General features: G+C 33.0%; 1 long non-coding RNA gene across 1 annotated transcript; it reads left to right on the top strand.

The window, feature by feature from the left end:
• Positions 1-14440: 14440 nt before the first annotated feature.
• LOC107779628 (uncharacterized) lies at positions 14441-17090 on the top strand. The gene is made up of 2 exons (XR_001646654.2): positions 14441-14644; positions 16744-17090. It is a non-coding gene; the product is annotated as an uncharacterized LOC107779628 (long non-coding RNA).
• Positions 17091-17911: the final 821 nt, after the last annotated feature.

Raw genomic sequence — 17911 nt, 5'->3', positions numbered from 1 at the left:
CTATTGCATGGGAAAGATTTTAATTGAAGAATGTGTATTAAACATAAGCGTGTTTGGAAAGTCACAAGGGAATTGGATTTAAGTGTAATTGGGGATAATTACATAGTTTATCGTGTTTGTTTGGCTAAGTAATTACTAGGACAGTGTGAAATTACGTGTAATTGGGAGGGAGTAATTACACTCCTCAATTCTAAAGGGAAGTAAAGAATTGGGTGTAAGGCAACCTTTCAAATTCCCTTTTTTCCCCTTTCAAATACTTTATGTTTTTCATCTGGAAAATCTTTCCAAATGTTGTCTGCAACTTCACTCCAGGCAATTTGTATGTTATTAGTTCTTGGCCAATTCATATTTTACTCCAGACAGTTCATATTCAAACGATTTGCAACTCATATTTTCTATCTGCAGTTCATATTTTACTAGTTCTATTTTCTAGTTTCTTCGTATAAATATTAACTATAAAAAAATACTTTATGAGCTCATATCTGTCCTTTTTATATTCACATGAGTTGGTAAAGAATTTTGATTTGTTATTGAAATTTTCATTTTTCTCTTTTAAGTTACAATATTATTTATATGGAAGATGCTAATTATTTTCCTTATGATATTATTTAGTATTTAATAATAATTAATATATTTTCATCCAAAAAATATGTATTTTTAGTCCAACAATAATAAATAATATATATATATATATATATATATATATATATATATATATATATTTGTCGCACAGTAAAATTTATTTGCATGTTAATTTGAAAATATTTTATTTAACTATGTAATTACATATGTACAACCAAATATGGGGTTAACTTTACTTATGGTCATCCAATTTATTATTTATTTCACAAAAGTTACTTATCTAATTTTCATCGCTTAAAAGTCACTTCACTTTACTTTTGTAACTTAAAAGTCATTCTAGTTCAAAACCTATAAAATATGACATGGCATTAAATTTAATTAAAAAATCTAATTATAGTGCCACATAGGCTTAGATGGACCATACCCAATTTAGACCCATTTCATCCACAATTTGATTTGACCCATAATCCAAATGGGTTTTAATAATTTGAACATTAGAAGGAAAAGAAGAGAACAATTATTTTGTGGTAAAAATATCTTATATTATTTGTTACGTAATAACCTTAATGCCACCACCTATAATTTTATTAAAAATATGAACAAAACTAGCACAGAACCAGTTTTTGCATTTGTCATGACCCAAAATTCCACCACAAGCGTCGTGATGGCACTTAGTCTCTAAGACTAGGTAAGTCGATTAAAATTACAATTCAAGTCCCCCTCCCCCCCCCCCCCCCTTTTTTTTTTGATAAAGATATAATTTAATACACGTGTCGAAACCAATAACGGAAATAATTTTAAAAAACTCCCAAGACTGGTAATACTGAGTCACGAACTCTAACTGAATTTATGAAATGATCTCAAGGATCGAATATACAATATTGTTCGAATAATAATTAACAGTGCAATAAAATAGAAAAATTCCAAGGGACTGCGACAACCAAACAGTTCTTCCTTGAATCCTTGTGATCAACACACTAACTCTACCCGAGTCCGATATCTCTAATACCTGGCTTTGCACAAAAATGTACAGAAGTGTAGTATGAGTACACCACGATCGGTACCCAATAAGTATCAAGACTAACCTCGGTGGAGTAGTGGCGAGGTACAGTCAAGACACTCACTAATCAAATAACCTATGTAATATAGTAGTATATATAATAATAATAATAAATAATAATAATAATAATAATAATAATAATAATAATAATAATAATAATAATAATAATAATAATAACAATAACAATAATAATAACAATAACAATAACAATAATAACAATAACAATAACAATAACAATAATAACAATAACAATAACAATAACAATAACAATAACAATAATAATAATAATAATAATAATAATAATAATAATAATAATAATAATAATAATAATAATAATAATAATAATAATAATAATAATAATAATAATAATAATAATAATAATAATAATAATAATAAATGGCAATGATGGCAACAAGAATAAATAAATGATGTAAATAACAAGGCAACAAGAACACCATAAATATTGTTCAAACGAATAAGGAACACAAATACAACCAATCAATCAAGTCCCTCAAATATATGTCTTTTCAATGTAAATACTTCAAGTATAAATCTTTCAAATATAAGTTTTTCAATAAAAATTCTTTGAATATAACCTTGTCAAATAAATATATATTTTGAATATACTCCCTTCAAATAAATTTCTTTTAACTATAATTCTTTCAAATAATATTTTTGGAATATAATTCCTTCAAATAAAAGTCAGATACCTCATTTCATAATCATAAAAATACGGGTCTCAACCCACTTCCATATTCCTACGGCACCTCGTGCCCATATTTCTATCACAACTGCATATATATATATATATATATATATATATATATATATATATATATATATATATATATATATATATATATATATATATATATATATATATATATATATATATATATATATATATATATATATATATATAAGATCCATACGATCAATTTATTTCCACTAAAGTGAGTTTACAATTTTTAAATCAAGTAAGAAATCAATAAAGAAATGAATTTATTTTAGAAATCATTTGGGTGAAGAAAATAATATTGCACTTAAATTAAAGCATCAGATAAACTACTGATTTGGATGTAAAACTATTTAATTTAAAACATAATAATATTTTCTTTTATTTAAATCAACTCAACCATCGAAAATCAGTAAGAAAAGTCAGAAATATACTTCTTCAGAGTCTCGTGCTAAAAAGCCAAAGCTAACACAATACAACTAGGAGCACAAAACACATAATAATAAAGTCAACTAGTACATCACGGAAGAAAAGAATTTACTTATTAAATGAAACAAAATCACCCAAGACAAGAACATAAATAAAGAAATATCAACAGAGCACTCCCGAGGTACCGTCTCGTAGTCCCAAATCATAAATAAATTGACAATATCTCATTTTCTTATATCACCGCGGGAGCCTTCACATTTAATTTTAAAGAAATTATTTTTTCCGAAATAGCATCCCGAGTTTTAGCCACCCTTATCGCACCGCATGACTTCTAGTAGTTCCCCTACTAGCCACGTGTATCAAGCCACCCTTATCTCACCGCATGCGTTTCAACACCCTGCCCTTATATCATTGCATGCGTATCAATATCACAATATTTCACAAATCGCACCTCAAGTGCCCAAATATCACAACATAACACAACTTGCACCTCAAGTGCTCACATATCACAACATATCATAAATTGCACATCAAGTGCTCAAATATTACAACATATCATAAATTGCATATCAAGTGCTCAAATATTACAATATATCACAAATTGCACATCAAGTGCTCAAATATTACAACATACCACAAATTGCACATAAAGTGCTCAAATATTACAACTTTCCACAGAAATTAATAATACATTATTTTTTCACAATAAGGAGCCCATGACTCGACCATAATGTGCACAAAATCTTAACAAATATATCCGGGAGTGAACAACTCAACAAAATAATATTTTATATAAAAATCAAGGTGGCAATCACACCAAATCATCATATAAAAATAAATCCAACAAAACAAGGATTTAGGTAAGACAATTAAAGAATTTAATAAGTGCCAATAATTTTCAATTTAATACATAAAGGTGTCTAAGGGTTTTAACCAATGTAATTTGCACATATAAACCAAGTACGTACTCGTCACCCCGCGTACATAGTTTTCAATTACACAAATTGCACATAAGATTTAATGCCTAAGGGGAATTTCCCCCACTCAAGGTTAGACAAGATACTTACGTTTTTGAAGTTAGGTCGATGTACCAAAATCGCCTTCTTGCTTAAATTGACCTCCGGACAGCTCAAATTTAACCAAGTTATTTCCATTCAGTGAATACTAATTATAGGAATTAATTCCATATGAAAATACTAATTTTCCAACAAAATCCGAAATTTAACTCAAAAATCACCTGTGGGGCCCACATCTCGGAATCCGACGAAACTCACAAAATCCGACAACCCATTCAATTACGAGTCCACCCATATCAATTTTATCAAATTCCGATAATAACTCGACCTTCAAATTTAAAATTTTCGTTCTTGAAAAGTTTTGCAAAAATCTTGATTTCTTCCATTTAAATCCGAAATAAATGATGAATCTAATAATGGATTTATAAAATATAATCACTTTTGGATATAGGACACTTACCTAAGTCGAAGTCGTGAAAAAATCATCAAAATCGCCCAAGAACCGTGTTCCAAAAATCCAAAAACGAAATGAAGGAAATGACCATTTTTGGTCCTTAAGTTTCTGCCCATCCGTCACTAAAAGTCCATTTTTCGTCACTAAAAGTTCATTTTTCGTCACTAAAAGTCCACACCAGAACTTGCTTGCACCAACAATTATTGTTTTCACTAAAAAGGCTCTAACTCCATCATACGAATTCGGAATTCGATGATTCTTATTCCTATGAGTCACAAATAATAATACGAACCTAGTCATTCAATCGATACTCAATTCGGAGCTCATTCGCTCAATGCGATACCAATTTCGCTCGTTAAATAATTAACTCATGTTTTGCGCAAAAAACCCAATTGCGACTTGATGAAATTAGACCAAACTTTCCAGATCACTCCTATAATTCATTATCAAAATCCCGAAAGTCTCGAAATCAAATTTGGATCTCTAGAACTAAAAAGGGACCTTTGGATCATTACATGCTTATGCTGAAAACATCAAACTCTTCCAAAACTCTTCCCTGACAGCCTATAGTATATCAATCATAACTTCTTGTACTCAACTCCAACTGCCAAACGGTTTATATTTATGCAAATTAGATACAAAGGGCTACAACTTTCATGTTTTGCTCATCGCCTAACTCCTTATAGATTGCGAGATATAAGCTCCCAAAATCAGCCCTGTGCAGTAGAAATTTCTGGCGATGCACATTGTTGTAGCCAAAAACTGCAGTACCAGCTTCAGTCAATCGACCATAACATTTTGTACAAATATCCGAATGATAAATGATTTATTATTATGGAAACTAGAATTAAAGGGCAACAATTTTCACGTTTTGATAATTTTCAGATTCCTTATAGATTTCAAGATATAAGCTTTCAAAGTAGGCTCCACGCATCAGAAATTTCTGGTGAAACTGCTTTACCAGCCTTCATTCAGTCGACCATAACTTTCTGTACAAATGTCCAAATGATGAATGGTTTAACTTTCTGGAAACTAGAATCAAAGGGATACAACTTTGATGTTTTGAAAATTTTCATATTCCTTATAAATTTAGAGATATAAGCTTCCAAACCTGGCTCTGTGATTGTACCAGTTGCTGTCCAAAAACAGCTTCTGCAGCAGAAAAATTCCAACAGCTCATTTTGTCCGAAATCTATTCCGTTAACCTTCCGAAATCCACCCGAGGCCCTTGGGACCTTAACCAAATATGCCAACATGTCCCAAAATACAATACGAACTTAGTTGAGTGTAATGACCCGACTGGTCGTTTCGAGTATTACAACTCAGTTTTCCCATTTACTTCTCAAATTGGGCTTTACAGTTGTTGTGTGACTTGCCGGGGAAAATGGTTCGGGTCCGGTGAGGTTTTGGAATGAATTGGAACACTTAGTTCCAAGGCTTAAAGCTTAAGTTAAAATAGTGACCGGATGTCGAGTTATGTGTAAACGACCTCGGACTCGAATTTGGATGATTCCATACTCATTTACATCATGAATCCATGAATTTATGGAAGAAAAATCAGATTTTTATAAAATCTTCCAAAAATGTAAAATGAAGATTTGAAGGTCAATCCGATGTCGGAATTTGATAATTTTTGTATGGTTGGACTCGTATCGGAACGGGTGTTCGGATTTTATAATTTTTTCGGGTTCCAATACGTGGACCCCACGGGCAATTTTTGAACTAAATTTCGGATTTTTATGAAAAATTAGCATTTTCATATGGAATTGATTCCTATACCTCGTGTTGATTGTATCGAATTATTTTGACTAAGATTCGAGGTGTTCGGAGGCCGAATCACGAGGAAAAGGTTTATTGGATTAAAGAATTTGCTTGGATTGAGGTAAGTAACTCTTCTAATCTTGGAGTTGAGGGTATGAACCCTGAATATATGTATTTTGTGAATTGTTGGGAGGTGACGCACATGCTAGGTGACGGGCGTGTGGGCGTGCACTATAAAAATTGTGACATAATTATTTATGTGGAATGTTATAGTTAAATAACCTTGGTATTTTCCATGCGGTTTTATGTGTTAAAGAAATTGAGCTGAAAAGCATATTACAAATCATGATGAGGCTATGTGCCAGTATTATTGGGACCCACAGAGGTCATATTGCTGTGAATTATTGTGTTAAATTGAAAAGTCATACTCAGTCATATTCATTTCATTGCATATCATAACTCAGTTTTATGACTCTATTTTGATGCACAAAAATATTTTGGGCCGAATGCCCCGTTTTACTGAAATGCCCAAGTGGCTTGAGAGGTTTATAACTGAGTGAGGCCGAAGGCCTGATTTGTGAGGATGAGTGTGGATCGGGGCTGCCCGCCTGCAGCATACCTGAGTGAGGCCGAGGGCCTGAATTGTGAGGATGAGTGTGGATCGGGGCTGCCCGCCTGCATCATACTTTATTATTATCGCACGTGAGTTGTCCGTGCAGATTATAGTGCTTGGGATGAAGGATCCCCTCCGGAGTCTGTACACACCCCCAGTGAGCGCAGGTACCTACTGAGTGCAAGTGCCGAGTGCCGAGTGTTAAGTGACTGGGAGGAATGAGTGATTGTGAGGTATGCCCGAGTGGCAAGAGTGATTGTGAGGTATGCCCGAGTGGCACGAGTGACTGTGAGGTTTGACTGAGGGGCTATATATGAGTGATGTTCTGCCCGAGGGGCTGTTTATGATTTTATCAATGAATTGCATCGCATTGGCATGCACACATGACATACAAGCATAGAGATGTATTTTTTTCCTCATGCTGTACAACATCACATCATTCATGATTTCTCACACATTTTTGACAGATGGGCATAGTGATGCATTTGTTTTACACGGGTTATCCGGAAGGAAAATGAAACATCTTATTTATTATTAACAAGGTTTTGGGAGAAATTTAATGTTTTCAAACTATTTATATTATTGGAAACTTCGACAAACGATTTGGGTTTTCACTGAGATATTTGAAAGGAAGAACTATAATTTTTGAAATCATTATTTGCCTGAGTATTTTATCCCTGAGTTATTTATGGTATTATTTGCTTTATATTGTTATGGATTGTTATGTACTATTGATTGTGGACCCGACCTTGGTAGAAGCTCGTCATTACTTTCAATCTATGGCTAGGTTTGTTACTTACTCAGTACATGGGGTCGGTTGTACTGATACTACACTTTTGCACATTGCGTGCAGATGTTGGCTGCTGCTATTGCTGTGCTTGCTGGTTGCGGGACTTGAAGATGTACATGCGTTCCTGTTGTAGCTGCCTCTTGTTCAGGGTAACCTTAGATTTATAAAAGCTCTGTTTATGTATTATTCAAACAGACTATGCATTTATTTCATTTCTACTTTGTATACTCTATTCTTAGAAGCTCATGATTTGTACTACCAGTTCTTGGGGAGATGTATCGGTTTTAGATATTTTCTTTTAATTAATTTCATTGAAATTGGATAGTTGGAAATTGGCTTACCTAACGGGTTGGGTTAGGTGCCATCACGACTAATGAGATTTTGGGTCGTGACAATGAGGTTTCAAACCATGCCAAACAACACCGAAATTACGAATCGCGCATCGAATCAAATTATGAGTTTTCAAATCTTTCAACTTCTTTTGCGCCGAAACGTATCAAATCAATTCCGATTGACCTCAAATTTTGCACACAAGTCATAAAAATGACATATGAAAAATTTCAGAATGAGATTACGACTCCGATATCAAAAAGTCAACTCTCCGGTCAAACTTCCCAAAAATTCAACTTTCGCCATTTCAAGCAAAATTTCACTACGCACTTCCAAAATATTTTTCGGACAAGCTTCTAAGTTTAAAATCACCATACGGAACTATTGGAATCATCAAAACTCTATTTCGGGGTAGTTTACACATAATTCACCATTCGGTCAATTATTTCAACTTAAACTTCCAAAAAAAGAATTATTTTTTCAATTAAATCCTGAATCATCCGAAAACCAAACTTGACCACCTTCAAAAGTCATAATACACATTTCAATACTGCTCGAGACCTTAAGCTACCGAACGGAACGTAAATTCTTAAAGCGACAAGTCGGGTCGTTACAACATCCTTCATATCATTTTATAATTTTTCATGAAGTTAAAATATTACCATATCAATCTCACATAATATATAAATGTACCACTAACAGACAAGAACAACAAGCTAATAAGAACCTATTTTCACAAATTACTATTCCATTAAAGTCAAAATATTGCTTATTAAGCAATACTAACAGATAAAAATACTGCTCAGTAAGAAACACCCACAATGAAATTGCATAGTAGAAATTATCAATATACACCGCAATTGTAGACAACCTATAGCGATAGTTTGGACAAAAGAAAGAGACAATGTATTGTGTCATTGACTGTAAATGTACAACCAAAACTTAAAGATAAATTCAAAAGACCTAATTTTTCTTAAATTTCTTAGACTTCTTTTTCTACAAATTAACCACAAAATCAAAGTGCTAGTCCGGTTAATTGTTCAAATATTAATAACTCATTTTGGTTATAGGTCAAATCGGAAAGAAATGAGTCTAACTTAGATATGGTCTATTTAAGCTTATGTGGCATTATTGTTAGATTTTTTAATTAAATGTATGTCATATTTTTTATTGGATATTTTATAGGTCCATGCCATGTCTAATGTTCAAAATATTAAAACTCATTTGGGTTAGAGGTGTTTATCAGGCGGATCGGGCGAATAATTACACTTAACGATTCAGCTTAACGGTTATCGGATTATAAATGTAGTAATCCGTTAGCCATCCAATAAGACAACGAGCGGATTGGTATCAGATTAATAATTATCGGGCGGTTATCGGACGGCTTATCGGCTAAACCAAATAAATTTTTTTTGAACAATCATTCAATCAATACCAAGACTACACATACTGTCATTACACATATTAACCAAATTTGTAAAACCAGAAAAACACATTCGTTCGATAATCAGTCAAACTTTCAAATGGACATTCATTCATAATCAATCAAAAGGCAAAAGCTTTAGCCTTCGCCCTCAAAGCTATGACGCTTAATTTAGCTAGAAGCTATAATTCGATTCTGTATAAAGGTACAACATGTGGGAAAATCAATATTCATATAAAACTAGGCAGCCACCTGTAATTGAATCAAGAAGTTGGAAAAATAATAGTAATATACAAATAACGATATGAAGGAAAGACAAATAACAATGGTACTTTATATACATAGGGGTAAAAATTTAAATATAAAAATTCTTAACGGGTTAACGGTTTACCCGATAAGAAAATTGAGTAATCCGCCCCCAAACCGTTAAGCCATTAATTATAACATCTCAATCCGTTCCCCATCCATTACCCCGATAATCCGATATCAATAAGCCAATAAGCCATCAATTTGGTTCGGTTAACAATTTCGGTTCGGTTTTGAACAACCCTAATTTGGGTTATGGGTCAAATCAAATTGCAGATGAAATGGGTCTAAATTGGGTATGACCCATTTAAGCTTATGTGGCACTATAATTAATTTTTTAATTAAATTTAATGCTATGTCATATTTTTATAGGATATTTTATAGGTTTTGAACTAGAATGACTTTTATGTTACAAAGGTAAAGTTGAGTGACTTTTAAGTGATGAAAAATAGATAAGTGACTTTTGTGAAATAAATGATAAGTTGGATGACCATCAGTGAAATTAACCCTCGGAACCGGTATAAAGTAGTGATACTTGTTTACCCGAAAAAAGGATAGAGTTGAATTTATACGCAGTTCCGAGGATATGTGGCGTAACTTGATACAAAATGCAAGGATAAATAAAATGTAAATGTAGATTGGAGAGAATGCAATCTAGATAAGGTTATCAAGAATAATGAACCTTAGGATTCGACAAATAGAATCAATCTAAGAAAAAAAGAAAAGAAAGAAGGTATATATACATAAAGTGGCACCCTAAGCCCATAGGTGTCAAAGTCAAACTGCCCCTTGCCATGGCCAAGGCCCAGGATTGATCCCCATTTCACTCATAATGCAAAGCCAATTTTACTTCTCCATTTTCCCTCTTTCCAGATCGTTTTCTTTACTTCTCTTTTTCTTAATTTGTTTTATCTCCATCTTTGTGCTTTCTCTTTGTGTACAATCTCATTTTTATTAATTATTTAGATTATACAAGTATATTTGCTAATATATTTTCTTGTTCTAGATCTCAATTTTTTTAATTTGAATATGCTTTAATCATTTTCCTTTATTATCTTGTTAATATTTTATTTTTGAAAGGACCAAATATTTTTAGTTTGGTTACTATGTGTTTATTTATGCATCAAAATATCTTGTAAAATAAATCGAATTAATTCAAAATGGATTGAACCGAGCCGAATTAATTCGAAATAGAGTGAGCCGACCAAATGTACACCCTAATTCAACCTCCTTGACTACTAGTAAGTTTACATTAAATATAGTGACACCCGTAACCATCAAATTCTGAATCTGCCTCTGATCATAGATTTGAAGACTCCTCGAAAGTAGATGCCTCATATATTGAGCATTTGATTCCAGACTTACGTAAGATCAATAATGTGAGATAACCTATATATATCAATATTATTGTGGATGAATTTGTCCAAATATTTTCCTTTGAATTTTTTATGACCTTGATTAATTTATTGCGCAACTTGTTTTCTGATACGAGTCACAATTTACAAGTTAGACAATTAATATTTCTTTATGTTCTCACTCTTCACTGTATATGTCTATCAATTTATGAACTACTCAAACTAGCTTTATCCCAAGGTTCTCTAGAAGTAAGATGGATTCAACTGAGGTACTTGAAATGATAAATGACAACACAATTAAATATACCAAATATTATCCTTGAATGCAGGTCCTTGATGCTCCAGTTGGGAATCCGGCAATTTAAACACTGTGATGTCATGCTTCGAGTTAACAAAGAATCAACCGATCAGGATTAAGATCTTGAAACAAAAACGTGGTTTTGTGGGCTGATTTCAAAAAACATCATTTTAGGACTCGAAATCTGATGATTCAAAAATAAAGTGAGAGATGACGATCTGAACTATAAGAAAGATTATTTACTCGTTCAAAACAATTAAATATTGGTGTTGCACTGGTTCAATGAAAGTTTTGATTCTATGATATCAAAAGAATGAATTTCGATCAAAAACTTAAAAGTTTCTAAAGTCACCACTTGGAATCAACTAACGTAATAAAGAAACACTACACGCAATTGAAAACAAGATAAAGACTATTAACACCTTGCTTGAAACTAAAAACAAGGATAAAAAAATACAAAATAGAGAAAAATACTCTATTACAAATTAGAGCAATATAAAAATGTGAATTCTATTCTACATGGCATGAGAATCCTTTATATAGGCCTAAGGTCTCTTCTTTGATAACTACAATTCTTATTCTAATAAGAAAATAAAATAGCAAAAGACAAGAAAAGTAAAATCCTTATTCTATAAGGAAAAGAAGCTAAAATCCTACTTAAAAAAAATCTTATTCTAAAAAGAAGACAATAAAGAAAGTTTAAACCTACCAAGAAAAGGAAATAAGAAATATCCTTTCTTGCAAAGACACAATAAATCCTATTTTACAAATGGAAAGAATCTTGACTTCTTGAAATCAATCTTGAGCTTCTTGAAAATAAGTCCATATATTTGAACTTGAGTTCTAAAACATGATATTGACTAAAATTAATAAAATTTAATATAGATTCTTCCTTTTCATCACGCGCTGTTTGTGGGAACAAAATTTAGTAGTGGACTCGTTAGCAAAAGAAGGGATGAAGGTTTGCAAACTTCAATATTTTAGTCCATTTACCATCCCCTCCCTTAGTAACTACAAAGTGTGTTTAGTATGGATAGGGAAGGAAGAACTTGTATCAGAAATGTTTTGTCTAGTACTAGTAGCTTTTTGGCTAATCTGGGTTACTCTTGTGCTCTTTAAAGCACAACTACTTCATGTGATGATGGTTAGTATCTAGTAGAGTAGTATTATATTTCCTATTTTTACCCCCAAAAAGGGGGTTGAATTGAATAGAGCCACTCAGTTTATTCAAGTTGAAAATTCAAAAAAAAATAAAATTAGAATTTCGAGGAATTTCTGAAATGGCCGCATATTTACTAAATCTGCCATCATGCAAGATTTTTAAAAATATGAAAAAATATTGTACGGTTGATTTAGCAAAATAGGATTGCCGCGTTGTGTGAATTCGTGAAGGTTGGTTACGAGACGCGAGACGGTGTGAATGTGCAATTAGAGGTATGGAGGCAGACCCTGGAATCTAAAGGTTTCAAGTTGAGCAGGACCAAGACAGAATACTTGGAGTGTAAGTTCAGTGGCGACACTCAAGGAGTGGAAGGAGAGGTGAGGCTGGACTCGCAGGTCATCCCTAGAAGAAGGAATTTTAAGTACCTTGAGTCTATTATTCAGAGGGATGGGGAGATTGATGAAGATGTCACACATCGTATTTGGGCGGGATGGATGAAATGGAGACTCACTTCAGGTGTTTTGTGTGACAAGAAGGTGCCACCGAAACTTAAAGGTAAGTTCTATAGAGTGGTGGTCAGATCAACGATGTTGTATGGGGCTGAGTGTTGGCCAGTCAAGACATGTCCAGAAGATAAAAGTAACAGAGATGAAGATGTTTAGATGGATGTGCGGGCACACCAAGTTAGATAGAATCAGAAATGAGGTTATTCACGACAAGGTGGGTGTGGCCCCTATTGAGGACAAGATGCGTGAAGCGCAGCTCAGGTGGTTTGGTCATGTGAGGAGGAGGAGCACAGACGCCCCGGTGAGGAGGCGCGAGAGATTTACATTGGAGGGCCTACAGAGAGATAGAGGTAGGCCAAAGAAGAGGTAGGGAGAGGTGATTAGGCAAAGCATGGTACAACTTCAGCTAACCGAGGACATGACCCTTGATAGGAAGGTATGGAGGTCGAGGATTGGAGTAGTAGAGTATGTAGTCTGGAGTGTTCATAACAGTAGTATTGGCGCAATCTCGCTTTCTATTAGTAGTTGGTTTTTATGCGTAACCGTTGTTTTCTTTCATTGTTGATCACCTTACTGTTTTGTTATTTTTATTCTGCTTTTATATGACTTTTTGGTACTGTCCCTTCTTGTCTATATTTTTATTAATGTGGTGTTTATACTTTCGTGAGTCGAGGGTCTATTGGGAACAGCTTCTCTATCCTCACAAGGTAGGGGTAAAGTCTGCGTATACACTACCCTCTTCATACCCCACGGTATGAGATAATACTGGGTATGTTGTTGTTGGTTATGAAGGTAATAAAACATTAAGATCAGACATTTAGTTATGACAAAATATAAAATCAATTTATGTAATTATTAAAAGTTTAATTATATGGTTTGGTCAATTTGAACTGACTTGTAGTTTATATGTATCTTTCAACATCTTTTTTTTGGTAAACCAAAAAGACAGGATTTGCTTGCCAAAATAACAAGTTTCTGATAAGTCAAGTTCCTTGATCGCTTGCTCACGTGATTTTACTTAACGTTCAAAGTAATTATGGTTTGAGATGTTTAAGAGTATCCGTTGAACTGCAATGAATGAATAATATTAACAACAATAGTTATGGTTGGAGATGAGAAAAGAGCATCGGCCGAACACAATGAATGAATAAGACATTGACAACAAAGAAAATTATAATTTTTATTAATAGCTGATCGAGTTCTAACTAGAAAGATGTAAATTACTCACCCAAGAAAAATAGAATGGATAAGGTCAAGACGGGTGCATCAGCTCCTCCTCAGTACGACGAAGTGTGGGTTCCAAACAGGTTGCACCAACCAAAGCTTTGGCTCTAAAAGTGAGAGTTGGCATCAATACCTTTGACCGCGTTGGCATGCGTTTGGTTCTACTCGAATAGAAATACTTGAAAATTAAGATGTTAATTTTGACTTTATAGTATATGAGTCATAATGAATTTTTTTATCAAAGTTAAAGAGATAGCTTAATGAATTTAAATTGTTGAAATTAATTTATGAAATATTTTATAAGTAGCTTTTATCAGTGGAATTGAGTTAAAAGATAATTTATCAAAAAAGTTGTTTAAAACTAGATGAATTGAGCGACATTAGTCTCATTAAAAGAAAATAACAAATACCCCCTACCAAGTTGTCGAACAAAAGGTGGGGTATTTGTGCAGTAAAATTGGAAGATGGGAGCGGGTAGCAAGGCAGGGAATCTGATATTTAAGGCCGCGGCGGCGGGGTTGGGCGTCGCCACCATTTATCTCACTGCAACATTCTCCGTTAACGTCTACAGGGGTCTCTCTTGGCATAATGCCCAAAAGGTACTTCACCACAACCCCCTTACCTTACACCCCTTTGATATGTTTGCAATTATCTAAACCCTAATTATGTGATGATGCCCTTTACCTCTCAATATCTTTCCATTTTTAGATATATCTTTCCATTTTTAGAAGCTTCCGTCATGCTTATTTCGTTTGTTTCATTTATCCTCTTATTGTGTATGTTACATGGACTATTCATTTGCATTAACTTACCCGTGTAGAGCGTGTGTGATATGGGTGTAGACGTGCAGTACTTGGTTAGGCAGAGGTGGATTCAGGATTTTTATGGATTCTACTTTGAGATTTTACCTCAACTCCCATTTGATTTATTAGGTTTGAATCAATTATTTGTACTTATTTTGTGGATTTTCAACACATATATAGGGTCCTATCCAAAGCTATTGGATTCGGATGAACTCATAACTTACCTCTACACCCCCCCTGTAGTTGGGTTGTTCTAAATACACTTAAAATTAGTGAAGAATTAGACTTATGTGTGGGAGGCTTACTATACCTGAATACATGACCTTACTTATCAACAACAAATTTTTTTTTGCCCAAATACATACCCTTAAAATGAGCCAGTTTAACATAGCCCATAATACTTTTTTCATGAAGACATCTCCTAGTACAAATTTAAAAGACAGACCATAATTTTCTTTCTCTACTGGGTTACAATTAACCCATTAACTCTGGATTGTTGAGCTCCAGATTTCTATTTCTTTTAGCTGGTTTTACTGTCCTCTACTTGAAACCCTAATACTCAGTGAGCCAAACGAATAGTTCGAAGTTCCAGCTGCCCCTTGGGCGTTAGAAGAGCCTGTATCTTTCCCCTAAATCCTATCCATTAAGATTTTAGCTCATCTATCTTTGTGTGATTGCATGACAAGATCTAATTGTCAATGTTTTGTTTGTGTCAACAATGGTAGTCTTATTTGTAAGCATCAGGCAATTGTGTGACTTATATCAAAAGTTAATACCAATAAATGTCTGTCTTTTGTGACGTCTTTATGTTAAACTACTGGATGTGAACTTTAAAACAATGTTTAGTTCCATAAGGGAAGTAGAAGGGTAAGGGAGAGAGAAATTCATTGGTTCATGTCCCTTTCAGTGGAATATTTATCATTTGCGCACTATTGTTTGGAATAAGTGGAAGGGAAATAAAAGAGATATATTTTCTCCATTTAGTCTTAAAGGGGGTTAAAATGCAGACTTGGACAGGTATCCAGCCCTTCACTTGTACTTCCTCTCTTGCACTGTTCTTTTCTACCCGATGATACATATTAAGTATTCCCAAATTGGCTTTCCCGAAGTGGAAAAGATTGTGATAAAAATTTGACACTGTTCTGCTGTCAGAGATCAGTGAAATTCTTTGCTGATCTATTCCACAGTCCATCTGACAAGGTGGATGGTTATTGGTTTTCTTGGAGTTTTGCCAATTGGATATAAAGATTGTGGTTGCCAAACTATTAATTCTGCTGTCAGAGATCAGTGAAATTCTTTGCTGGTCTATTCCACAGTCCATCTGACAAGGTGGATGGTTATTGGTTTTCTTGGAGTTTTGCCAATTGGATATAAAGATTGTGGTTGCCAAACTATTAATTACTGGAGCGCAAGAACAGAAGTTCGTATGTTGGTTGTGGTGTTTCCTTTTAGTGTCAGTAGTATGAGGTTTCAGTAACTCATGTGCTTTCAATTCGTAAGCGCCAACTATGTATTCAAGTGCTGTAATTCTTTCTCTGAATTCTCATCATTCTTATTGCCTCGTCTTCTCTCTGGTGCTGAAACTTCTTTTGTTCTGTTCTTTTCAAATCTAAACTCAAACAAACAACTTTTGTGATCTAGTGAATTCCTGAAGACGTGCTTGAGCATGATCTACTGATTAAGAACATCCTTGAAGAGTTGTTGAGTCTTAAGCCTCTATAAACATTCTGCCTTTGGCCTATTGAATGCTGATACCAAATCATTTCTCCTATAGATAATCTATTCTGAATACTGAATGTTATGTAGTATGTTACCATCATATGGCTCATTTATTAAATTGTTTGCTCTACTAGAAAGCTTTCTGATATATGGCCATTTTATTCCTGCAATTGCAGAAAGAGGAGAAAGAAAGGTCTGTAAGTCAGCAGGAAGAATGATGTGTTTTGTAGTCCTACACTTGGTTGTCGTGCTGCTAGCCTAGAATCCTGCCAGAAGTTTCGGAGGATATATGCATCTTGTCAAATTGTGTAATAACTTCTTTACAATTTTTCCATAGGATACTTAATGGCAGCACTTACGATCTTCTCATTCAACGAACAAATTGGATAGAGTCTCATGTTTATTCATTTTCTGTTATTTTGTTGCTGAAATTCTCCTTAACTCGAGAGTTATAGTAGCTACTAGCTAATGAGAGTTGAGATGGAGTTGGAATAGTACTTATCAATAAGATTTATGTTTCACATTGGAATTTAATGATACTAACTCACAATATTTCCTGTCTTCTGTTCCCCCACCCTCACCCACCTCCAAAAAGACGCGGGGGGGGGGGGGGGAGGAAGAAAAAAGCAAAGTTGTTCCTATTTACCCCTCGAGGAAATGTCTCTTACACCCACTTACAATTTGAAACTAAGAAAATGACTCTTTACCTTTATTAAAAAAAAAACCGTCAAATCTCTTGTGCTATTTTCTTTCAAGACATTCATGTATACAAATGAGACATCTGAGCAAGTATTATTATTATTAGTATTATTATTATTATTATTATTATTATTATTATTATTATTATTATTACTATTACTATTACTATTACTATTACTATTATTATTATTATTATTATTATTAGTATTACTATTACTATTACTATTATTATTACTATTACTATTATTATTATTATTATTATTATTATTATTATTACTATTACTATTATTATTATTATTATTTTGTTATTATTACTATTACTATTATTACTATTACTATTACTATTACTATTACTATTACTATTACTATTACTATTATTATTATTATTATTATTATTATTATTATTATTATTATTATTATTATTATTATTACTATTACTATTATTATTATTATTATTATTACTACTACTACTACTACTACTACTACTACTATTATTATTATTATTATTATTATTATTATTATTATTATTATTATTATTATTATTATTATTATTATTATAATTATTATTATTATCTATATTATTATAAAAGCATGAATAAAATGTTGGTTTACAAAAATAACCTTTTAATATTAAGCATAATAACT

The sequence above is a fragment of the Nicotiana tabacum genome, chromosome 22, assembly GCF_000715075.1.
Source record: "Nicotiana tabacum cultivar K326 chromosome 22, ASM71507v2, whole genome shotgun sequence".
In the NCBI taxonomy this organism is placed as follows: domain Eukaryota; kingdom Viridiplantae; phylum Streptophyta; class Magnoliopsida; order Solanales; family Solanaceae; genus Nicotiana; species Nicotiana tabacum.
The sequence above is the reverse complement of the archived record's forward strand: the minus strand, read 5'-3'. Positions and strand labels throughout refer to the sequence as shown.